This window comes from Aethina tumida, chromosome 8 (genome assembly GCF_024364675.1).
Source record: "Aethina tumida isolate Nest 87 chromosome 8, icAetTumi1.1, whole genome shotgun sequence".
Classification (NCBI taxonomy): domain Eukaryota; kingdom Metazoa; phylum Arthropoda; class Insecta; order Coleoptera; family Nitidulidae; genus Aethina; species Aethina tumida.
In genome coordinates, this window is record NC_065442.1 from 6,009,765 (window position 1) to 6,036,217 (window position 26,453).

At 33.6% G+C, this 26,453-nt stretch overlaps 1 long non-coding RNA gene across 1 annotated transcript; it reads left to right on the forward strand.

Moving 5' to 3' along the window:
* The first annotated feature begins 19,840 nt into the window (after positions 1 to 19,840).
* On the forward strand, positions 19,841 to 26,079 carry LOC126266367 (uncharacterized). The gene is made up of 3 exons (XR_007548772.1): positions 19,841 to 20,389; positions 20,451 to 20,536; positions 26,026 to 26,079. It is a non-coding gene; the product is annotated as an uncharacterized LOC126266367 (long non-coding RNA).
* The last annotated feature ends 374 nt before the right edge of the window (positions 26,080 to 26,453 follow it).

Consider the following 26,453-nt stretch of genomic DNA (forward strand, 5'->3'; position numbering starts at 1 on the left):
ATTACAATTTTAAAATATGGATAATATATAGGTAAGTAAATGATTGTTGTGCATGTGTTTAATATAAATATATATGCTGGGCAACTAATTTTGGTTATTTAAATATGATCAGTTATCAGAAGTTACTTCCAAGGTGTCTTTTCTGTTTTAAATGTTGTCACAATTGGTATTAGTCCACTATATTTTTTAACTTAACTATTGCATAAAATTATTTTATTTTAAAAAAGTGGATAACATTTAAGCCTAAAAAGCTTCTCATCAAGTTGTAAGTTCCTTAGGACATTAAACTGACATGAAATTTTACAAAAAGAGAAAATGAAATGAATTAGAAACTCAAATATAAAGGGTCAGTTTCACATTTACTATTTTGCCAATTATTACACTGATTGTGTGTTTTAAAAACCGCAATTACAACCGTCCAGTTTTGTATTGTAGAAATAAATTTTGAATGAACAATTTTCTTGTCTATTTAAAGACAATATTACAAATTTTAACTGCTTAAAAATGGTTATGTAAGTGCTCTGTATAAGTCTGTATAATGAGCAATTATTTTTAGTCATTTAAATAAGATCAGTTATCACAATAAATTACCATATAAATTAAATTAAACATACTATATTCTTTAATTTATGTACTATATAAATAGTTAATATTGTTTTTTGCTTTTAGCATTGGACTCGGAAATAAAAAACATTTCCAATAGGGTGCAAGTTTCTAAGAACAAATGAATAATTAAACTGTCATAAAATGTTATGAAAGAAGGAATTAAAATGAATCGGAAACTCATCTCTAAAATGTAAGTATACAGGTATTTTAACTATCATAATTATTTCCAGATCAATTAAAGGAGAATTTGCTCCGGGGGCAAATTTTTTTAAAAGGTTAATTACCACAAACCACATTTTGATCCTTTTCTACAGACTCCACTCAACAAAATATGTCCAACATTTTTATTTCAAACGGAATAATTGAATTTAAAATCTTTCTAAAAATTTCATTCAGCAACTTTCACCTTAAAAGTCATATATTTTTCAAGTAATTTGAATTTTTTTAAAGATTTTTCAAAGATTTTTAACATAAAATTGAAAAATTTACAAAGTACAATTTGTATTATTTTAAACATTATTCAATGAAATTTAATGTTTTTTGTTTAAATAATTTATTTTGTTATTTTTTTTAAATTAATTTAAAATTTTATCGATTGTTTTTAATATATTTAAACATATTTTATTTTCAGTATTGTTAAACGAGAGTTGATGAAATAATGCAGTAACAAATAGACAATGGTTTATTAGTGGGCGGGGCACCAACAGTACAATTCAAGAGTCCGGATAAAAGTGGTGTCGCTTTCGGCGTGTCCGCGTCGTACGCCCACGCAGATAATTTAGCAAATTATAAATGTATCAATAAGTATATAGTTACAATATTTTCTAACGTTTGTGATCTTTTTATGTTTTAGGTATTAGGATCATTTATTCGGAAACCACTCATCGAGTCTTTCTTTCTTCAGCCACTCGAATCAATTGATTGTATCAATCTGCTAGCACACCAAAATAATTGGGGGAATCCGGCTTCGAATTCCTAGAGCATTAATAAAGTCTATTCTCATGTGTATATTAACATAAGCACGAGTTGGTGCTCCAGCTGTGGACTTTCATAAGTAATTTTATGTACTTGGTATGTAATTTGTAACAATGTAATTTATTCCTTCAACAGTATATATCCTCTTCTGTACATGTTCAATTGTCTCAACTAAGGTTTATAACCTGCTGCTCTTTGAACATTGGAGTTGATGAATTGACAATTATAACAAGTATTTTAAGGCTGAATTTAGTTTAAAAATCAATTGTTAAAAGTTATCCGGTACAGTTGTTATGGTTTATTTATATCTTATGTGTCAGTTGGATTTAAGATATTTTCTATTTACTTTAACAAGGATTCATTTTAATGTGTTTTGGTTTTACATACGACACTCATTATTTCCTTGTGTGTATTAATTTTACCACTTTTATCCTATTTACTATGTCTATTATTGACTTCGAAATTTCCACTTTTTGATTTCGGTTGGGAAACGTTAGTGCCGGGCTGTTTAATCGATCGTCTCTTGAGTTGCTACGTCTTGTGTCCATGGGGTAATAATGTATGACCTATTATTCTAGCGTAGTTTAAGTTCTTGCTTAACGATAGGAATCCATTTCAATAATTCCCAACTGCACATAATTAGTTTCTGTTCCGTTCTGTACTAAACAAAGTGTAATTGCTTTTCCTCTTCCTGCTATAGTATAGACCCATTTGTTGTCTCCTCCGATCCGAATAAATTTGTTAATACAAGTCCTTATATTCTGATTGGCCCTCCAGTATATAATGACCTATCCACATAATAACACAAAAAAGTGAATTAAAGTTTTAAGGGGGTATTCTAGTGTAGAGACATGAATTTTAGGTGATTTTTAAAGTGTCGTAAAAAAATGGCAATCAATATCCATTTCTTTATAAATTATTTATTAATGTTACAAGAGTACAGAAAAAAAATAAAATGAAAAAATTTAAAAATTAGTAGCTGATGAAGTGGGGGGTCTCAAAAAATTGGCACATGACAAACCCTCCTAGCAATCTGAAATAAAAAAAAAGATTATTAATTTAGAATAATGTCGCAATTGCATGAACTAGAGACAAGTTAAAATACTTTTTTTGTCAAGATGGAGACAATTTTTTTACCTTTTTCATTTTCTCGAATTTTTTAAAAATAGTAAAAATTGAAATTTGGGGGTAGTAGTTCATACTCGAGAGAGGTCTATAAAGAAGATTCTTTGAAAATTTTAAGTGAATCGGTTCAGTAGAACTCGAGAAATCGTGGGTATCGTATTGAAAGAGACTGTTTTGAGAAAAACGCATTTAAAGTTTCGTGTAGTTTTTCGCTGTCAAAGTCGTAAAATGACTGTACTATACTATATGACTATACTTACATTTATTCAATCTGCCATTCCTGCTTCATACATCGGACCTTCTTCGACTTCGAAAAAACTATTTTCCGCGTTTCTCTCTTCCAATCGAGCAGTTCTGGCCTCCTTTGAAGCGTTGGATGTTTGTATTTCGGAGTAGTCAATCAGGACGTTGTCTCGTCTCACAGCAAATGAATGAGCTTCCTAATCAATTATAATTCCTGTAAGCATCATCATTTTTAAAATAGGAATGAAACCTTAAAACTACAAACAGCAATAAATGTTGCTATCTCAATTATTTGAGCTCCGGAATGAATATGTTTTGGCGCAAAAGTCCAAATCAACGAGTTTAGAGACTCGTTATTATCTTGAGTTTCTGAACCTAAACATCGAGTTAATAATTTCTCTGATGATAAACTCTCATAAATTGGTTTTATAATTAACTTTATCACATAGAGGAAGATTTTCATGTTGAAACTCCTCTAAGGTATCCTCAGATGCAGCTTTTTGCCACGTACACCAACTCGCCGCACTAGGTGGGCAATACATATCCGTAGAACTATTATGGTAACAAGTAGACCAAACTGCATTTTTCATGTCTTCAACAAAGTCAGGGTGCCGGCGAATCGCTAAACCATAATATGAACGCAATTTATTAATAAATTTATCAGTTAATTTGCCTTCTCCTTTTCCACCAACTCCTTTATTATCTTCGCTTTCCGTAGCCATGCACCCATTCTTTTCTGCACATGTCCTAAGCATTCTTTTTTTTTCTACTAATGGATTACTATCATTAAAAATAATCACCTTCAGTAAGCAAGGTCTGGTAGTACGGAGTATTGAAGGTGAGGTAGAACTGTTAGATTCCTGGTGGAAGGGCTAACAGAGTTTCTTTGCCATTTGTATTATATGAAGTTCTTAAAGCTCGACATTACCTATTAATACATTAGAAACTGCTGAAACAGGATTTCTTAATTCTGAAACAGTTTTTCGGGGTTCGGGCAGTGTGATAATAAAACTGACACTAACTTAAACTAAAACTATTAAACAATGTATACACTATTTACAGTTTATGTACACGGTACTAATATTTATTTTCAATCCGTGTGGTTATTTATATCTATCGCTCATGACTGTCGGTTTCAATCGGACTGTCTGAATGACTTTTTTTTTGCCTCTTATAGCTCACTGGTGAATCACTTTGGCACGATTTAGATGTGTCATCAGCAAATAGAATCAACAATCAACTCAGTTTCATCTGGAATTGGTATATCATTGATATAAATCAGGAAGAGTAGTGACTCCAGGATTGACCCTTGGGGTACTCTATTTGTAACTGTTATTTACTGGAAAAACTCCCCCCAACGTATGTTTGTTGATATCTATTTGTTAAATAACTAGTTATAAGATTAATACTCGGTGTCACTACTCCATAGTACTCTAGTTTGGAAATCAATGATCGGTGGTTCACGCAGTCGAAGGCTTTACTGATGTCACAAAAGTTAGATCCAACATACATTTTCTTCTCAAAGCCATTGATTATATAATCAATAAGATTTATAAAAGCTTTGGTGGTACCTTTGCCAGCCCTAAATCCATATTGGTTTTTTATGAACAGATTATTATTTTCAACATATTTTGTGAATTGTTATCTTAGAAGTTGTTCAAATATTTTGGATAAAGCAGGTATCAACGACATGGGTCTATAATTGTTTATATTTCTTACATTTCTTAAAAACTGGAATAACTTTACTTTTTTTAAAACAGTCCGGATATATGTGTACCTTTATACAATAGTTAAATAATTTAGTCACAGGCGATATTATTATGTTTTTGATATGTTTTCACAATCGGACACTAATGTTGTATATGTCCCTACTAATTTTATTCTTTGCTTTGTCAAATGCTTCCCTTACTTCAATAAAAGTTCAGTGAATTTGAAACGTTCGGTGGTTTTGACCGCATTATTTGGATATTCAGACACCGTTTAATGAGGTTTTAGCTGGGAACTCAAAATTTGATTTGCTATGTTTGCAAAAATCATACAGAGTTTCTTTGCCATTTGTATTATATGAAGTTTTTAAAACTCGACATTACCTATAAATACATTAGGAACTGCTGAAACAGGTTTTTTTTAATTCCGTAACAGTTTTCTGGGGTTCGGGCAATGTGAAAATAAAACTGACTAACTTAAACTAAAACTCTATAAACAATATATACACTATTTACAGTTTATATACACGGTACTAATATTTATTTTCAATCATTGTGGTTATTTATATCTAACGCTCAGGGTTGTCAGTTTCAATCGGACTGTCTGACTGACTCTTCTTGTTTTTTTTTCCTCTTGTACCTGCCTAGGTGGTTCCGGGGGCGATAGTTCACCAGTCCCGAGATTTTGGGATCTTCATACGAATCATTATACGCAGAAATATCATTATTTTTTTTATTTTTCCAAAGCTTACATCCTTGACAGAAACTAGATTTGACAACTGTATCAACAATTTTCTTGAAATTGCTACTACTGTTGTAACTCCGAATAGAGAATTAAAACCTCTTTTTTCCCCAAGTCCCATCACCTGAAACAGTAAATTCCGTTGGACTTGCATTTGAATCACAATCTGAAATTAAATCTTTTTCTTCATATACAGCTTTGGAAATGACGAGATTATAAATTGCAGATGCAGCTAAATGTATGTTTTTGACAGAAGTGCTCATAATCCTTGAGATATATATCCATCAGACTACAGAAGATGTTGATTCCTTCCCTCCCAAAATTCGCATGGCAAATATTATTTTTCGATTCACTTCAAAAGGATTTTTCTTTGAATGGACATGATGGTATATATTGTACGCTCTCGCAACTGTAAAGCAAATTTAAAACCTAGTCCACGTTGAGCCGTTCGTAAGAATTTAATCTCTATTGCATGTAGATAGAATCTATTATTACTTCTTCATCGTTTGATTTACTTAACCACACTGAGGAAGAGTGGAGGCAGGTTTCTTCCTTTCAACTGTGACGCAGAGACCCGCCACGTGATTTGTCTACGAGATGGACCAGGGATAGGCATGGATGACTCTGAAGAAGAGTCGGAGGACAAATCCTCGTAAGGATCGACCTCAGAATCAGAAGAAGTGGGAGGATTATTAGCAATCCTAATCTTCTTCGGCTTAGAAGGAGGGGGTGTGGCACTATTGGGCCGTTTTTGGGTGGAAGTTGCTTTAGGAGCGGAGGCCTTGGCCTCGACCAGGGATCGTACAGAGCCAAGCTCTTTAATAAGGGCTGCGATCTGCTTCTCCTGGACGGCAATCTTGCCCTCAAGAGACACGATGATCTCTTTTTGGGCAAGAATAATTTCCTTCTTCTTGGGCATCACGAAGAATGTCCAAGAGAAGGGTACCTGAAAGCTACTAAAGTATCTACTTTACATGCAAAGCGTGTCTAGGTCTAAAATGAAAATCAATTATAGTTTATTTCATCAATTTCAAATTCAACAGTCTTGCAATTATAAAAAGCACAATGATTGTCAAAGGTTTTAATATGTTTCAAAAAACTAACCACTCCTCCCATTTGTCTTCTGATCCTCAACAGTTCTTTGTATTCCGATAATTTGTATTAATTTTGTTCTGGAGTTTCTGCACTTGCTGACTATGTCCCTCCTGTCTGTGAAAATTGTTACATTGCACCTCTATCTACCATTATATTCTTTATTTCTTCCGCTGCTACTAGTACTGCTGCGGTTTCACTCTCGCTTACTTCAACGTTCCCCCTATAACTTCTCTTTATCTCGATATCCCGATATATATACTTTTAGATGCTCGTCCCACCATTCTTGTCGTACACACCGATTATTGGCAGATCGTTCCATATCTTTCTGGAAGTAAATAGAAAAGGTTCACTCCACATCCACTGAGATAACTGGGCAGAATTTGAACTTGGGTGCTATGTTAACACTTACAGTTTCTGGCAAAAGTTCTGCCGTCCCTTTAATGAAAGGATTTGTTTGGATAGATTAAGTCGAAGCTAGCTGTTCTGTTTTTCTGCCTTATTGTTTCCGCCTCTTTTTGACTTTCCCTGTCCTGTCTTCCTAATTCGTCCGCTCTCTTCGTGTTTTCGTTGCTGTTTCTTTTGTTACATTATATTTTCAAACTCCTCCCGTTTCCCTTCTGATCCTTAACAGTTCTTTGTATTTCGATAATTTGTATTAATTTTGTTCTGGAGTTTCTGCACTTGCTGACCATGTCCCTCCTGTCTGTGAAAATTGTTGCATTGCAGCCTATATCTGCCATTATATTCCTTATTTCTTCCGCTGCTACTAGTACTGCTGCGGTTTCTCTCTCGCTTACTTCAACGTTCCCCCTATAACTTCTCTTTATCTCGATATCCTGATATATAAATTCTAGCTGCTCGTCCCACCATTCTTGTCGTATTCTATTGGCCTTCTTTAGCTTTAAAGTTTCAAAACCTAGGTATTTACAATTTGTGCAACACTTCCCTTTCTTCGTGCAGTGTCTACCCTCGTGCTCTCCCGAGCAGTTGTAACACACCACATTCCAATCTTCTTTGTAGTATTTTGTTACATGACCGAACCTACAGCACTGTGATTCTCCCTCACATATCAAGTTTCGCCATTAATTATTATCCTCCCCTTTTCTATTATTTTCCCAAAAATTCCCCCTTCCACCTTTAATATGATATTCTCTCTCATAAGGTTTCTGCACTTGTATCTCTTAATTGTTCTAATTTCTTCCGCTTTAACTGTTCTTTTAATTGTTTCTTCTAATTCCTCGATGATTACCTCGTCTTTTACTCCTTTTCTCACACCTTGTATTTCTAGTTTAGGTCTGATTGGTTTCTCCTTCTCCATCTCAATATCTTCCCCGTTATCTTTTTCCAGTTTCCTTTTAAATTTTTCATTCACCTCTGCCGTGTTGTTTTTTTGTCACTATTGGGTTACCTTTCATAACTTTCACTGACTTTATGTTCAGTCTATGCAATCCAAAGTCCTCGACTTCCTTTTCAACATCCTTTTTGTTCCCGGCGTCCTTTACCATTATGACTAGCTCCTTTTTCCATTCCTCCTTTGTGCTTGTAATTTGCGATTCCGTTGCTTTCCCTGCTTTTTCTAATTTCTTTTCGGTTGTTTCGGTTTTTTCGGCATAGGTTGCAGTTTTTTCTTTATTTCCTTTTTCCCCTTCCTTGTTACTGTTCTTGCTATCGGTCTAATGTGCGAAACATCGAAAATTATATGAATGCGACGATTGTTAATTGGAAAATAGGTTTCAGAAGGGTAACTTTGATAATATAAAGAATTATATTATAATAGACAACTACTTTTATCATTTAATTCACGAGAAACAGAAGTCGAGGGTCCAAAATATAATTTATTAATACGAAAATTCAGTTTTGTTGAAGATGACTTTTCAGAGTGATATGAGTTTGCAAATAACCTTGTAACCAGATTTAGATCAAAACAAAATTCAGATAGATAGGGATTTTCAATGTGAATGATCTAAATGAATACTGAAATTTTGTTCAAAACAAAATTTTTAAAAATTTCAATATTTAATGTAAAGGTTAGGGCGCTCATGATTTACATATCTTAGTATACATTTGAATACATTGTATTATGTTAGTAACTGATAATTTGTTTTCTAAGATTTCCTGGATAGTGTTGGGTGTGTTGTTTTCTAATCTTTCTTCTCGAAATTATTCGCATATGTTTTACAGTTAGTTGACTATGGTAGATCTCGCAAAATAGTGTTTCTTCGGCGCTTAGAGGGTGTGTGTTTTGTATCACCGACTCTATTATGATTTGTTATTTTCTTTTCATCGGTTCTTTAGGAGTGCTAAGGACGTGGCATTTAATTTCATTCAATTTTGTTGACTATTGTTTCCATATTATATATATGCCGTAGCGCAGTCAGGATTATAGGCCATTTCGAATATTAATTAATACGCAAATAGTCTTTGCAATGTAATTGAACCAACAGGTACAGGATTATAAGTAATAGTCAACCAATTAGGAGTCGTATGAAACGCGGTGATCCCGACGGTTATGCCGAGCCAAGACTTCTACTTAGCTTTCCTGACGAAACATAACTATCCGCCCTCGCAGGTCTTCTCTACCGTCACCGTCGGTTCGAGTACCATCCCCTGCTTAGCACTTCCGCTGATTCCACCCAAGTACTATATGCAACCCATAGTACTACTTGCGTTTCACATGAACACCCCAACATTATATATATGTTAGCTTACGTCATCACCTTCACCGATGGACCGATGCGTCGTGCTCACATCTATTTAGACTAGTTTTGTTTTATAAGCAAATCTGAAGTATTTGTTTACATTTAATATTCGGGGCAGTTCTTAAGAAAGAACCAGGCAGTCAAGCTTTAGATGTTGAGGGTTAAACTACGTTTGTTGTAATAAAGCGTATTATTGTGAATTTAGTGTTTTAATCAAACTAAAAAGACAGATTAACAGTCGCTAATCTAGAGAAAACAACGGAATGGTAAATTACAAGAACAAAGAAGGAAAAAAAGAAGGAGCTAGTCATAAAGGTAAAGGACGCCGGGAACAAAAAGGATGTTGAAAAGAAAGAGGACCTTGGATTGCATAGTTTTTTTTTATTATTATTGGGTCAAAGAGGGGAAAAGTCAAAGGCAGTGTCGGACTAACCGACTAAAAACCCCTCTCCGGGCACTGATCCGAAAATCATGGCCTGAGAGTATAACCATATAGGTTTAGGAAAATAGGGAGAAGGAAAAAATTAAAGAGCTAACCGCCACATACTAAAGAAAAGATGCCCCAAAGAGACGCAGAGGTCTAGACAGCCAAGAGACAAGGTCTCTTGCATCTGTCAGATTCACAGGGTTGGATGTCATGCAAGCATGCAATCTCCGGATTAGAGTGTTGAAAGATAGATCTCCGGAGATTGAGGGCATGTTTGCGCCGCAGCACCAAAAGAGAGGAAATGTATTCGAAACAGACTTGTCTGTTACGAATATAGTATGGGACACCAAGGGCCGACCTCACTAACCTCATGTAGGTCCCTTGCAGGGACCTAATGAGCCAAGGGGCCGCGGTGCCCCATATAGGAAGAGCATAGGTGAAGAGAGAGTGGACTGTCGCGTTAAAAACACGCAGCTTAACTGAAGAGGAAAGACGTTTAGAAAGGAAGAAAGATTTCAAAGCAACAAAGGCTGCTAGAGCTTTCCCCTTTACCAAAGCGACCTGGCGAGAGAAACTGAGTTTCTTGTCAAGTATGACACCCAGGTACTTGGCGCTGGGACTCCACTCAACTTGGTGATCATTAATATGGGATTTAGGTGGCAACCTTCGTCGATTTGAGAAGAAGATAGCTTCGGATTTAGAAGGATTGATCTCCAATCTCCATCGAGAGTACCAACAGAGCAGTTTAGGCAGGAAGTTCCTAATATGGATCCCCGCATAAACTATACATCTGTGGGAGCTAATTATGGCAACGTCATCGGCATACATTGCCATAGTAACTCTAGGACAAGATGGTATGTCGCTACAATAGAGATTGAAGAGAGTAGGAGATAGTTTGGAGCCTTGCGGGACACCAGCGGTAATAGTTCTCAAAGAAGAAAACTCGCTTCCAACCCTGGAACGAAAGGAGCGGTTGGAAAGGAAAGAGCGGATAGTGCCGATCAGATAAGAAGGAAAGTTTAACGAAGCCATTTTGTGTATTAGACCAGCGTGCCAGCCCCTGTCAAACGCTTGCTTGACATCAAGGAGCAACATGGTACCATGCTGCCCCTTGTTACGCCTTCCAGCCATGTCCTCGGTCACTCGCAAAAGCTGATGACCGGTACCATGGCCTCGACGAAATCCAATGGACACTACCGTCGCCACCTTCCATGCCGACGGGAAGTAGTGGAGACGGAGCATCGCATTTATAATGTTAGTAAGCATTACCACCTGAATGGTAGCAAGCTTCCTAAGGGCCACGTTGGGGATGGTGTCTGGGCCGGGACTTTTCCGGTTACTGAGGGCTTTAAGGATACCACTGACTTCGCTGGGAGAAGTAGGAAGAATGTCACTATCAGGTTTTGGGAAAGTCATAGGGTCCACCTGACGACTAATGGAGTTGTGCTCTACAACAAACCCAGGAAGACTGGCGTTTGGAGACTTGCCGCTCAAGGGAGTCCGCAAACACCTCCGCTTTATCCTTGTCCAGGACGACTTTGATGCCATCATGAACAAGGTGCGGATAGCGCGTACGCCTCCCTCGGATAGACCTTATGACTTTCCAGGTCCGACGAGAATGGAGTTCGGCCTCTGCTATGAACTCCTGGAACGAGAAGCTCCGGAGTTCAAGCAGTCAGGCCCGGACCTCACGGCTCAGGGCGTTGTACCGGGCCTTGATGAAGGGGTCCCGAGTACGCTGCCAAAGTTTCCTGCTACGGTTTTTCTTCTTGATGAGGGTGACAACCTCGCCAGGAAGACTATGCTGCTTGCAGATGTTAGGGCAAGCATGCGTCGACCGTTCTAAGGCTGTCAGGATGTCATTTAACAGCCTATCCACTTCACCGTCTATATCCCTTTCAGAGTTCAAAATCCTGCACCGCAAATCGGTGGTTTCCATTAAATAACGGAATTGCAACCAGTTGGTTTTCCTCTTACGAGGCTCCAACTGGCAACAATTCTCGTTAAGGGCCAGGGCGATCGGGTTGTGGTCCGAAGACAACACCCGGTGGTTAATGACCTCCGGCACCTCTGCGATGTTTTTGCAGAGGAAAATGGAAAGGATATCAGGTCGGCATGAGGGACTATCAGGGAAGTGGTTTGGCGTCTCAGTGGTTTCCACCGAGAACCGGTAGTCCAGTGACGCCCGCAGCAGGAAACCGCCGTTGATGTTAGATTTTACACAGCCCCACGCTGTGTGCTTACTGTTGAAGTCCCCAGCAATGACTGTACGACAGTTGGAATGCAGGATAGACGGGAGATTGAGTCGGGAAACTCTCTCAGTCGGTCGAACATAAGCCGAGACAATCCCAAGCGGACCACTTTCTAGCGCGAGTTCGACACCAATCGACTCGCCCAGAAAGATGGACGTATCGATCCTCTGGTGCCTGATGGAATTCCGGATCATAATGCTAACCTCTCCACCTGCTCCAGGAAAACGATCAGCCCGGAGGATAGAGTATCCTGGGATAAAGAATCCCATGTCCGGTTTTAGGAATGTCTCCCGCAGACCAAACGACATCGGCTTCAGAGTCTCTCAAAAACTCAGTGATCTCCAGGGAGTGATGTCTCACTCCCCTAGCATTCCAGCTGACGACCTTACAAGTCATCACTTTATTGGGACACAGCAGAAGCGGCCAGCAGGGGAAGTACCCTTGCTAGCTGGGAGATATTGCTAGAAAATTGCTCCTGCATGCTAGCAAGGATGGCCAACACCTGATCCATGGGAGATGTTGATTGGGGTTGCGCCTGGATCAGGGGCTGGCTTACAATGGGGGCGGCCGAGGGGGAGGACCTTGCAACATTGGCGGCCACAGCCGCGAACGATTTTCCAGGTTCAACGGAGCATGGCTTCACAGCTTTAGAGGGGGGATATGATGGTCTAGGAGGGGATGGACCCTCTGTCATAGGTTTAGGCCTTGGGGCCTTAGGGCAGCCCCTGTATTTGCCGCTGTGATCGCCACCACAGTTAGCACATCTGGGCTTTGCATTCCCGTTGCTTTTCCTTTTACATTCGGCTGATGGGTGGGGTCCCGCACAAAAAGAGCATGCCCACTTGGCGTTGCAATAGTTAGACGTGTGGCCATATTTTAGACATCGTCCACATTGGGTGTAGCACTTGCCTTTCTTTTCGGCTCTACAGAGACCCGCAAGCCTGCGAGTGAGCTGATCTTGAATATTTCGTTGAATGTGCCAACTCTGCTGAGGTGGACGGTCACCAGCGGCCAGAGGTTTTCCCCCTTTCTCATCCGGTACACGGCAGTAACCGGGAATCCCAGCTCCACCAGCACCGTGAACACCATTGGCTCAGTGACCGCCTGGTTCACTCCACGGATGATTACCACCAGCTGCCTGTCCACAGGCAGCTGATGGGTGTGGTAGGTGATACTACTCTTCTCGAGTATTCGGGTGGCCCTGCGATGGTCCATGACCCCTTCGGGGTACACGCGGACCCCGACGACGTATTATTTGCAGTTCTCAGCCTCACGCCCTCGGCCTTGAATTTGTTTCGCAGTTCCGGCCACACCGAGTTGTCCCGGATGTGGATCGGAACTGCTTTTGTATTTTGTTCCGCAGGCTCGGCGGTGGAAGGAGATCGGGACTGGACAGAGCCTGGCGACCCACCCTCGCTGCCGGAGGATGACAGGCAGCGCGCCTTACGCTTAACAGCGGGCACCACCGGGGGAACCACTGTACGACGCTGAAGACTTTCGATGAACGCCGCCTGTACTCTCAGCGCATCCTCCAACTCACGGATGCGGCCCTTGAGTTGGGACTTTTTAGTGGGCCGGGTAGGCAGTTCCGGCGAGGAGCCACGCGTATTGGAGTCCTTGGCTGGCGAACTCCCTCCCACATTGCGTGAACGTTTATTAGCTCTAGTTTTCATAGCACTACACTAATACACAGATTCTACAACTTGGATAAGTTTGTAGAACTTATTTAAATTAGGAGGTAACTCAGGTTACCGCCTAACTAAACAAGTTTTTTCACTGGTTACTATCGGCGAAACTACGCAACCCACAGGTTGCCCCCCAAACACAAAAAGGAAACAGCGACACTCTCGCTTGTTTCCGAGTGACTCTATGGCAGCGCACAAAAACACGACCGTCCAGCACGACGGCTCACGCGAGACTGGCTGGAATAAGCGTCACACTCACTTGTTTATCACACTTGTTTTTCGCAATATCACTATGGCAGCGCGCAGAAAAACACGTCCGTTCACCACGACGGATCGGAAAGTGAAAGTTATTAAAGGTAACGGAATACTGATAAAAAATAACACGGCAGAGGAGAATGAAAAAATTAAAAGGAAACTGGAAAAAGATAACAGGGAAGATATTGAGATGGAGGAAGAGAAACTAATCAGACCTAAATTAGAAATACAAGGCGTGAGAAAAGGAGTAAAAGACGAGGTAATCATAGAGGAATTAGAAGAAACAATTAAAAGAAGAGACAAAGCGGAAGAAATCAGAATAATTAAGAGATACAAGTGCAGATACCTTATGAGAGAGAATATCATATTAAAGGTGGAAGGGGGAATTTTTGGGAAAATAATAGAAAAGGGCAGGATATAATTAATGGCGAAACTTGATATGTAAGGGAGAACCACAATGCTACGATTTGTTACAAGTGTTGTAGGTTCGGCCGTGTGGCAAAATACTGCAAAGAAGAGTGGAATGTGGTGTGTTACAACTGCTCTGGAGAGCACGAGGGTAGACACTGCACGAAGAAAGGGAAGTGTTGCACAAATTGTAAATACCTAGGTTTTGAAACCTTAAAGCTAAAGAAGGCCAATAGAATACGACAAGAATGGTGGGACGAGCAACTAGAAGTATATATATCGGGATGTCGAGATAAAGAGAAGTTATAGGGGGAACGTTGAAGAAAGCGAGAGGGAAACCGCAGCAGTACTAGTAGCTGCGGAAGAAATAAAAGACATAATGGCAGATAGAGGCAGCAGCGCAACAATTTTCACAGACAGGAGGGACAAAGTCAGCAAGTGCAGAAATGCCAGAACAAAGTTAATACAGATTATCGAAATACAAAGAATTGTTAAGGATCAGGTTGCAGTTTTTTCTTTATTTCCTTTTTCCCCTTCTTTGTTAGCGTTCTTGCTTTCGGTCTAATGTGCGAAACATCGAAAATTATATAAATGCGGCAATTATTAATTAGAAAATATGTTACAGAAGGGGAACTTTGATAATATAAAGAATTATATTATTAAAGCAGATTTATTTATATTACCTTGGTCGCAAACGGTATCTCTTACTTTTAAGCTTATATATATATTCATAATAATTAAGTTTAAATTTCTAACCACAAATTTCTTTTTTTTGTGAAATTTAATCCAGAACATACAAATATTTCTTCAAATAATAAACAACTTTTATCATTTAGTTCACTAGAAACAGATGTCGAGTGTCTAAAATATAATTTATTAATACCAAATGCAAATTCAGTTTTGATGGAGATGAGTCAAATGTAAAGAACAATGAGTTTGCAAATAACATTGTAACCAGATTTAGATCAAAATAAAATTCAGATTGATATAGATTTTCAATGTGAATGATTTAAAAGAATACTGAAATTTTGCTTATTAACAAAATTTTAAAAATATCAATATTTAATATAAAGGTTAAGGCTTTCGTGATTTATACATTTGAATATATAGGTATTCTATTATGTTAGTAATTGATAATTTGTTTTCCTGCATAGTGTTGGGTGTGTTGTTTTCTATTCTATCTTCTCGGAATTGTTCATATTCGGTCAGTATATGTCTTACAGTTAGTTGTCAATGGCAGATGTCGCAAAATAGTGGTTCTTTGACGCTTAGAGGGTATGTGTTTTGTATCACCGACTCTAAGACGGGTTATTATAATCTGTTCTTTTCTTGTCATCGGTTCTTTAGGAGTGCTAATGACGTGGCGTTTAATTTCATTCAATTTTGTTGACCATTGTTTCCATATAATATATATTTATATACATCTTTGGATGATATCTTTTAGCAGGAGAATATCTCCCGCGATCCTTTCTCACTGGAGATGATCTTATATATCCCCTTGTAGCTGGAAAGAACCTTCTATATGTCCTTCTGACTGGAAGGTATGATATATCTACCTTCGTCACTGAATATATCTTACTATACCTTATTTCTAGTAGTTTTTCTAATACGGGCATGGCTAAAAACGATCGCGCCTCATGGAGGAATTTGACATCATTGAGAAGGTCAATTTTCTTTTCAACTAATTCTTTTTTGTTTTAATTGCTGAACAGTTCATCTTCAATTTCTCTTTACTATCTCCTAAATTGTCTGATGGTTTATCATCATCTAGCAATGACATCAACTTCAAACTCTTTATCTTCCGTTTAAAGCATTCCGGTCCCTTGTATGTTTAAAAATTATCTTTCAACTTCTCATTGCTAACTCTTAAATTAGAGGATGGTTTCTTCGGCGTAATTGGTAATTTATCTATTAGGGGCATTTCTAAAGTTTTCCGTGCTTCATCGAGGAAATTAAGCACCTCAGTGGGCAATTTTGTTTCAGATGGCTTTGCCTTAGGTGGCGATTGAAAAATGTCATCTAGTAATGGCAGTAAAGATGCATTTGTCAATTTGAATAAAAACGTACCGTTCATATTCTACATTAATTTCTAAAAACTATCTTCTTTCACTTTTGCATAGTTGTTACACTAAGAACTTCTTTGTTTGCACATAAATTGAAAACATTATCTAATATTTCATATAAAATATATCTCGAACATTGGGTAGTTCTCCACACGTTCTAAATGATTATCCGCAATATATAATCCTATTTTCTCCAGTTACCTTTTTTCCTTGTATATTAACATAATACCTGTCTATTAATCTACAGCATCGACAGACATTATATAGGCACTAACAGAATTATTTTCTCAACTTGGCTTCCCAAAGAGTGTACGAAGGGATAATGGAAAACAGTTCTCAAGTAAAGAATTTAGGGAATTTTTTGAAAACAATAAAATTAGGCTAATACAAACCACACCGTATTGGCCTCAAGCAAACGGAGAGGTAGAAAGGATGAACAGGTCCATTTTAATAAGACATCAGATTTCATATACTAAAGAAAGACCATAAGAAGGAATTAGAAAAAATTGTACTCATGTACAATGTAACATCACGTAGTACAACGAGGAAACACCATCCTAACTAATGTTTGGAAGAACTATTCGAGATAATATATCGTCAATACTTGATTTGATTAGTGAAGATAATAATGAAGAAGCTAAACACAATGATATTAATAATCATAAAGGAAAAAAAGAGAAGATCAAGCAAGGAAAGCAAAGGAAAGCGAAATCAAAGTAGGTGACAAGATACTACTACAGAATTTAATTATACCAAATAAATTGATAAGCAAATTTGGAAAGGAGTAATACGAAGTTACCAAAAGAAAAAGATATGAGTTAACGTTATCAAAGGGGGGAAAGGACTATAGACGACATGTGACCCATGTCCCAACTAATTCTGAAGTTAGACCCAATCAAACATCGACCAACGGAACATTTGAGATATTCACCAGTCACCCAGAAGAAAGCAGGATCCCGGAGAAGAAATCAGGACTCCCAAAGAAGAAGCTCCAAAGGTTACTCCTCTGAAGCTGAAAAAGATGGAGGTAATGTGGAGACCTATCGATAATGAATGATTAACGCTGAACTACGTAACATGCTGAATAGTGAATAGGAACGAATGGAAACAGCCGAATGTACCCGAAGTTACACTCGTTTTCTAAAATTGATATATTGTTTACAATGTTGGTATAACAATTGGCAATGGCTATTTAACTAGATTTGTTCGTTAATTTTTTGACCAATAGCAACGCAGTATTTAAATATGGCGTGGGCTTCTATCCGAAGGTGCCGAGAGGATGGAATGAAGCTATTGAATAAAATGGTTTAAAATTTTTTTTAAGGTAAGTTATTTCTTAAATTTTTTAATAAATAAAATCATACTTGGATACTATGCTTTGTAATTCAATAATTTAGTACTTAAGATGTTTACTTTACAATCATATTAGAAATAAAATATCCTCAAATTTGAATAAGATGCTTTCTATATTAATATACTTTTTCTTATCTGTTGAATAAATTAATGTTATTTTGTAGGTTAAATAGTCTGCCGGACCATTGATTTAACTAGAATAGACTCGGCACTTTTTAGGTATGTTAATCTTATTATATATATTATTAAAAGTGGGTATTCTGGGTTCCAACAAGATTGGGAATGTTCGATCAATGGGAATTAGGTAGTTTTATTAAAATATAGAATTTTTTTCTGTGATTTTATTTTATAATTTTATAAAATTCAGCCATGAGTTCTCAGCCTCAATCTCTGTCTGGTTTCTGTGTCAAAGTGTGTTTCAATATATGTTATATTATGTTTCAATACATATTATAGTGATAATCCTAATTTTAAAAATAAATCGTTTTTTAAGCCACCTTCCGATTCAAAATTAAATTTAATACGGCGTTCAATTTGTCATTTTGTAATAATAATTCTTCTATCAAAACATGTCATGTCTCTGAAGACCATTTCTCTCCATCAGATTTCACCATAACAAGAAAAATTCGTCGCCTTAAACCTAAAACAGTTCCTTTGCCACCATTACTTTTTCATTCTCATACTCCTTCCACTTCCAGGGATCTTAATTTTAATGTTTTTGAAAATTCATTTTCTAATTTGAATTCTAGTCAATCTATTCCTTCTACTTCCAGAGATCTTAATTTTAATATTTTTGAAAGTTTATTTTCTAATTTGAATTCTAATTCGAATTATTTATTTTTATGTTGTTTGTTATTGTTGTTGAAGAAATTTATTGTGTTGTATTTGTATTTATTTATTTATTTTTGTTATAAATAATATATAGTATACAGAAGACTGATGTATTTTTTATAATGTACAATAAATAATTCGTAATAAAAATGTTTTAATTCCATAACTTGTATTTCTCACAATTCACCCAATAATATACCTATTAATTTGAATTTGAAACTATTCCCCGCCAATTTTGTCAAATGTCAAATACAGAAAACTACAAAGGCGACATCTATATAATAATTTAAACACTACAAATCAATTTATCGTCCAGTGTTGTTTCTCATTTTTAGTAAGAGATTGGGTGTTCTGTGGTTATACTAAAGTGTTTATGACTGGTATCATGTGCCGTTGAGATTGGGTAAAGATCGTTTTTTATGTATTTGGAAAAGTAACTCTTTTTGCAGTCTCAGGGTTGAAAAAGATTTAGTAGATCCTATATCGATTAAGCATTTTAAGACTATTTCTCATACCGGTATGACTTGATTGGCAACCCTAGTTACCAAACTTGCCATCTATGGATAACAATGAAAATACTATCAAGAAGAGTGGCGAAGTCCCCCAGATCTCCCTGCAGGCTGTGACTAACTCACCTCCCAAGGCTAACATAAAAATGGGTTGACTGAAATGTAAAATAATTTCTCTAATGGAAACTATAGAGAAACAAAACGCCATGATTAAAGTGAACAAGGTTATCTCCGTCCGGTAAGTGACAACCCTAATCCTATCCTACCGCCTTTGAAGAGACAAAAAACTATGTGCTCCCCAATGGAGATGGAGATTATAACTTCAAATGATTTTCTTCCTCCCCCGTCACCGTAAAAAATTGACAGTAGTGACAATGAAAGTGACCGAAGAGTGTTTTTATGAAAAAACTGCCCCTATACACATTAGGGATAACCGCACATGACCATCCCTTCAGCACAAAGTTGCCGCTGAAGATATCCAGCTGAAACGTGCCACCAACACCTCCAGTGGCGTTAGAGACGTCCCGGCATGTGTCCAGGACTACTCTAGAATCATTGAGATCTTTGATAGTAAGGGTACACTATATAACACAAGTTCTCGGAACTTACTAACAAAGGTCTCCCGATAATTAGTGTTTATCGAGTGCATAACGGTGATAAAATCTGGCCGCTTGTTGCCGTTCAGGTAAAACTATATTTGACATCAAAATAGTTGTGGGTCTCAAATCTAGAACAACCATTCCATGTATAACGTTTGGGACTGCTGTTTCAGCAAAAACTCGAATTCCTCCTGTTTCTACCCTGTTAAATCTTTCGTCAACAAATCTCACTCCGTTAGATCCAGCATCCTCTCCTTCAGACAAGCTAGTAACTATTCTTGAGCATATACAAATTATAGCGGGTCAACTCGCTACTATTTTGTCTGTACTTAACCCTGTGTCTACCTCTTCCGAATGAACTTTACTCTATTATCCCTTATTCCTAATTCCCATAAATATTAGCGATACTTGTCAAGTCAACAAATGCGAAAGATCCCAGCTTCTGTTTAACTAGCTAGGGAGAAGGAGGCAAATGTAATGAAACGAGATTTATTTGTCGTATGTTCCTTCCTGTATATTACAATGTATACCGGACAGTATACATACCTTATGTCAATTGCTATCGGAACAATCATGAGGATAGTCGGGGAACTTTTCTAGGTATTTCTTCGTCATTTCCTGGGATACTGATTGTCCTGGAGATGGTGTGTGTATTTTTTGTTTACTTTTTAATTTAAACTGAGGAAAACCAAGGACCACGTGTCGGTGCATAAAACTTTAGTGATTAAGAATTCTGATTTCCTCGAACCCACACCACCTGAAAATTTTCAGGTGCCCCAAATTAAGAACACGGAGAGATTCAACGTAATATAAATTGTTTAAGTTCATATCATTTTATCAATTTGAATATATAAAGTAAAGTTAGTATTAATTTTAGGTGACGATGGCAAAGATATATCTGTTAAACTGGAGATTTTTAAAAAGAAATTCTAGAAGCAATGTTGTTTTGGTGAATTATTGAAGGTTAGTGCCCATATTTTTATTTGATTATGATAAGAAAATACATCATATTTGATCCTTCTTTACTATACATTTCATTTTAAACAAAGACAAAATTAAAAAATAATTGAATATATTTAACCCTATGTTAACGTGCTTATATATAGGAATTAAATTATACTAGTTTCTTTATCTCATTTTAAGTCTGGTAAGCTGGAATTAATTACATCTAGTCCATCGATGAATGTTCAATCTATACAAACCTTAATTTTATTTTCAAATAAACCAATATATTTTAATATATATGAAGAAATTTAATTGTTATTTTAAAAACAGTTTTTAATAGTATGACATAATATTACTGAAAATAATAAATATTTAACTAATTATGGCGTATCAGTATGTGTAATTACTTTTTTACTTCGAAAGGACCTGGACAGGAATGTATAGATTTAAAATTAGTTCAGTTAAAATTCATTTTACATAAAATTACTAATGTTTCTAGTCCTAGAACCAGTTCTTGCTGTAATATTTTAATAATGCAAAAAATGATAATTGAAATGAGGTTCTCAATGCATTAAGTTTGTGTAAACATTCAATTTATTGGATTTCTCTTTAAAATTAAGCGTTAACTAATTTGATCAATATTTATTAATTCTAATAATGTGAAACATAGATTTTAATTACATTATGGTAATTTCAGAAATGAATTATAAGAAATATTTTATTAATCAAAGATATCATAAAAATAATATTAATAAAGATCTGCTGCAAATTCATTTAATTTTCCATTTATGTAGATTTCGAATGTTATACAAGTTTTTGAGCATTATTTGTATTTTGTTTTCGCTATGGGGAATGAATCAAAATAGTCAAATTGGAATGTATGCGGTCGGAAATCAATTGGACCATAAAACTTAAATCGCTTTAAGTTTAATTGGTATGGTCTAAAATATTTTAAAGTTGATAAAAAACCTACAAAAGTTTCAAAGATTAGTTGAAAGTAAATAATTTTGTGACTAAAAATTAGATAATTACATATATGTAAATACCATAAAACGATACCACCGATATAAATTACTGGAAACAATTTAATTAAGATCGAAATCTTACATATATTTTAATACTAATTACTTTTAGAAGAATAGTTGAAAAACAATATTTTACAAGCAGTATCTTTTGCTCAATGTTTATAGGTTGTTTCAAATTAATTAACTCATTCACTAATGTTTTGAACAACCTTTGATAAATTATCTCCAATAACTTTTTGAAAATATTGGCAACATATAAAACATTTTTCTTTATTTTTAGTAAATAAATGTTTTACTTTATAATTTATTTTATTATAAACATTTTTAACTATTTAAAGAATTTAAAATGATAATTAAATACCTTGAATCTTATTTGGTCTTTAATATTAACCTTATTTTTAATTTTATTCATGGACGATGGAATAAATGAGGTTCCCAGAATGTTTCAGTTTTCTCATGACATATGAATGATCAAAGAAAATCTGATATGAAAGAAGTGAAACCAAAGGTCAGTAAAATGGTTACTTTTAGTTCATTTAGATAGGAAATTAGGATTTAGGATGTCAGATACGGGAAACGGGTAAACAAATCGTAATTTTTAATTAATAGTATTCGAAGTGCACTCCTTCACCGTAATTTGAATCTCTTCTGTAGCCGGAAGTCTGCTGGTGGATATGGCGGATGTTGTAAAACAAAAAGGCCGTTTTTGGGCATAAACTTCTTCTTCACTATTCTAGATTTGTAAGCCGACGCGTTGACATGCAATAGAAATTCCCGACATTCTTGGTCTATATACATTTTACATTTTACATTTTACATTTTACATTTTACATTTTACATTTTACATTTTACATTTTACATTTTACATTTTACATTTTACATTTTACATTTTACATTTTACATTTTACATTTTACATTTTACATTTTACATTTTGCATTTTACATTTTACATTTTACATTTTACATTTTACATTTTACATTTTACATTTTACATTTTACATTTTACATTTTACATTTTACATTTTACATTTTACATTTTACATTTTACATTTTACATTTTACATTTTACATTTTACATTTTACATTTTACATTTTACATTTTACATTTTACATTTTACATTTTACATTTTACATTTTACATTTTACATTTTACATTTTACATTTTACATTTTACATTTTACATTTTACATTTTACATTTTACATTTTACATTTTACATTTTACATTTTACATTTTACATTTTACATTTTACATTTTACATTTTACATTTTACATTTTACATTTTACATTTTACATTTTACATTTTACATTTTACATTTTACATTTTACATTTTACATTTTACATTTTACATTTTACATTTTACATTTTACATTTTACATTTTACATTTTACATTTTACATTTTACATTTTACATTTTACATTTTACATTTTACATTTTACATTTTACATTTTACATTTTACATTTTACATTTTACATTTTACATTTTACATTTTACATTTTACATTTTACATTTTACATTTTACATTTTACATTTTACATTTTACATTTTACATTTTACATTTTACATTTTACATTTTACATTTTACATTTTACATTTTACATTTTACATTTTACATTTTACATTTTACATTTTACATTTTACATTTTACATTTTACATTTTACATTTTACATTTTACATTTTACATTTTACATTTTACATTTTACATTTTACATTTTACATTTTACATTTTACATTTTACATTTTACATTTTACATTTTACATTTTACATTTTACATTTTACATTTTACATTTTACATTTTACATTTTACATTTTACATTTTACATTTTACATTTTACATTTTACATTTTACATTTTACATTTTACATTTTACATTTTACATTTTACATTTTACATTTTACATTTTACATTTTACATTTTACATTTTACATTTTACATTTTACATTTTACATTTTACATTTTACATTTTACATTTTACATTTTACATTTTACATTTTACATTTTACATTTTACATTTTACATTTTACATTTTACATTTTACATTTTACATTTTACATTTTACATTTTACATTTTACATTTTACATTTTACATTTTACATTTTACATTTTACATTTTACATTTTACATTTTACATTTTACATTTTACATTTTACATTTTACATTTTACATTTTACATTTTACATTTTACATTTTACATTTTACATTTTACATTTTACATTTTACATTTTACATTTTACATTTTACATTTTACATTTTACATTTTACATTTTACATTTTACATTTTACATTTTACATTTTACATTTTACATTTTACATTTTACATTTTACATTTTACATTTTACATTTTACATTTTACATTTTACATTTTACATTTTACATTTTACATTTTACATTTTACATTTTACATTTTACATTTTACATTTTACATTTTACATTTTACATTTTACATTTTACATTTTACATTTTACATTTTACATTTTACATTTTACATTTTACATTTTACATTTTACATTTTACATTTTACATTTTACATTTTACATTTTACATTTTACATTTTACATTTTACATTTTACATTTTACATTTTACATTTTACATTTTACATTTTACATTTTACATTTTACATTTTACATTTTACATTTTACATTTTACATTTTACATTTTACATTTTACATTTTACATTTTACATTTTACATTTTACATTTTACATTTTACATTTTACATTTTACATTTTACATTTTACATTTTACATTTTACATTTTACATTTTACATTTTACATTTTACATTTTACATTTTACATTTTACATTTTACATTTTACATTTTACATTTTACATTTTACATTTTACATTTTACATTTTACATTTTACATTTTACATTTTACATTTTACATTTTACATTTTACATTTTACATTTTACATTTTACATTTTACATTTTACATTTTACATTTTACATTTTACATTTTACATTTTACATTTTACATTTTACATTTTACATTTTACATTTTACATTTTACATTTTACATTTTACATTTTACATTTTACATTTTACATTTTACATTTTACATTTTACATTTTACATTTTACATTTTACATTTTACATTTTACATTTTACATTTTACATTTTACATTTTACATTTTACATTTTACATTTTACATTTTACATTTTACATTTTACATTTTACATTTTACATTTTACATTTTACATTTTACATTTTACATTTTACATTTTACATTTTACATTTTACATTTTACATTTTACATTTTACATTTTACATTTTACATTTTACATTTTACATTTTACATTTTACATTTTACATTTTACATTTTACATTTTACATTTTACATTTTACATTTTACATTTTACATTTTACATTTTACATTTTACATTTTACATTTTACATTTTACATTTTACATTTTACATTTTACATTTTACATTTTACATTTTACATTTTACATTTTACATTTTACATTTTACATTTTACATTTTACATTTTACATTTTACATTTTACATTTTACATTTTACATTTTACATTTTACATTTTACATTTTACATTTTACATTTTACATTTTACATTTTACATTTTACATTTTACATTTTACATTTTACATTTTACATTTTACATTTTACATTTTACATTTTACATTTTACATTTTACATTTTACATTTTACATTTTACATTTTACATTTTACATTTTACATTTTACATTTTACATTTTACATTTTACATTTTACATTTTACATTTTACATTTTACATTTTACATTTTACATTTTACATTTTACATTTTACATTTTACATTTACAAAAAAAATCAAATACTTTTCAAGGATGATATAATAAATGCATTTTCTTACTACCTCGGTCGAAAGAATGTATTTTGCTCCCCGGTTCCACGACAGAAAAATACTTTTTTTCTTTTTATTTTACCAGAAAAATACTTTTTTTCTTTTTATTTTTCTGTCGTGGAACCGGGGAGCAAAATACGTACTTTCGACCGAGGTAGTAAGAAAAATAGTATACACTACACGAGAAAAAAAGTTTGAGATTCCTGCCCTGCGCGCCATATTGCCCGAAGCGTAGCCGAGATAGTAAGAAAAATAGTGTACACTACACGGGAAGAAAGTTTGAGAGCCCTGCCAGGCCCTGCCAGGGCAGGAATCTCAAACTTTCTTCCCTTGTAGTGTAAAATACTATTCTTAGTTAAAATTTGAGAAATTATATACAAATTAGTAGAGTATATGAAACAATTTCTTATCGATTAAGGTTTGCAATAGTTTCAGCTATGTATTATTAGACAAATATTTTGAAGTTTTTTATTTATTCAACGCACAATTAAATAAGATATATTTTTATTTATCAAGGTTGCAGGTAATTACTTTATGTTGTTTGTTGTTATTCCAATTTTAAATATTTCAGTTAAAGAAAGATGATTCAATATGACAATTTCATTATGCATGTTTTTATTATATTTATATTTTAGATATTATGACAATCTGTGTCGAAATAAAAGGGTTCAGTATCGATTTTCTACAGCCATTGTACCGCAAAATTTTGGATGAAATCCATTCTATACATTGCTTAATTAAAGAAATACCTATGCTGGTATATTCGTACTGCGGTGGTAGAGGTAATTTCTAAATGAATCGTTCGCAATAGGCGGTATGGTATTATATAAGCATGTACCAATATAATTACTGTATATTTCTGCATCCTATTTAGTTTAAAACAGTTACACACTAAATAAAAACAAAATTCTAGGTTATAACGTACTGAAATAATATTAAATAAACATGTACGGACACAATGCCTAACGCGCATGTGCGAAATATAACAGTTGTAGTGTAGTTAAAACCCAGCTAGATTCTGCAGTACCAGTACCATAGCGATCTGTACGAAGTTGGTTGTGAA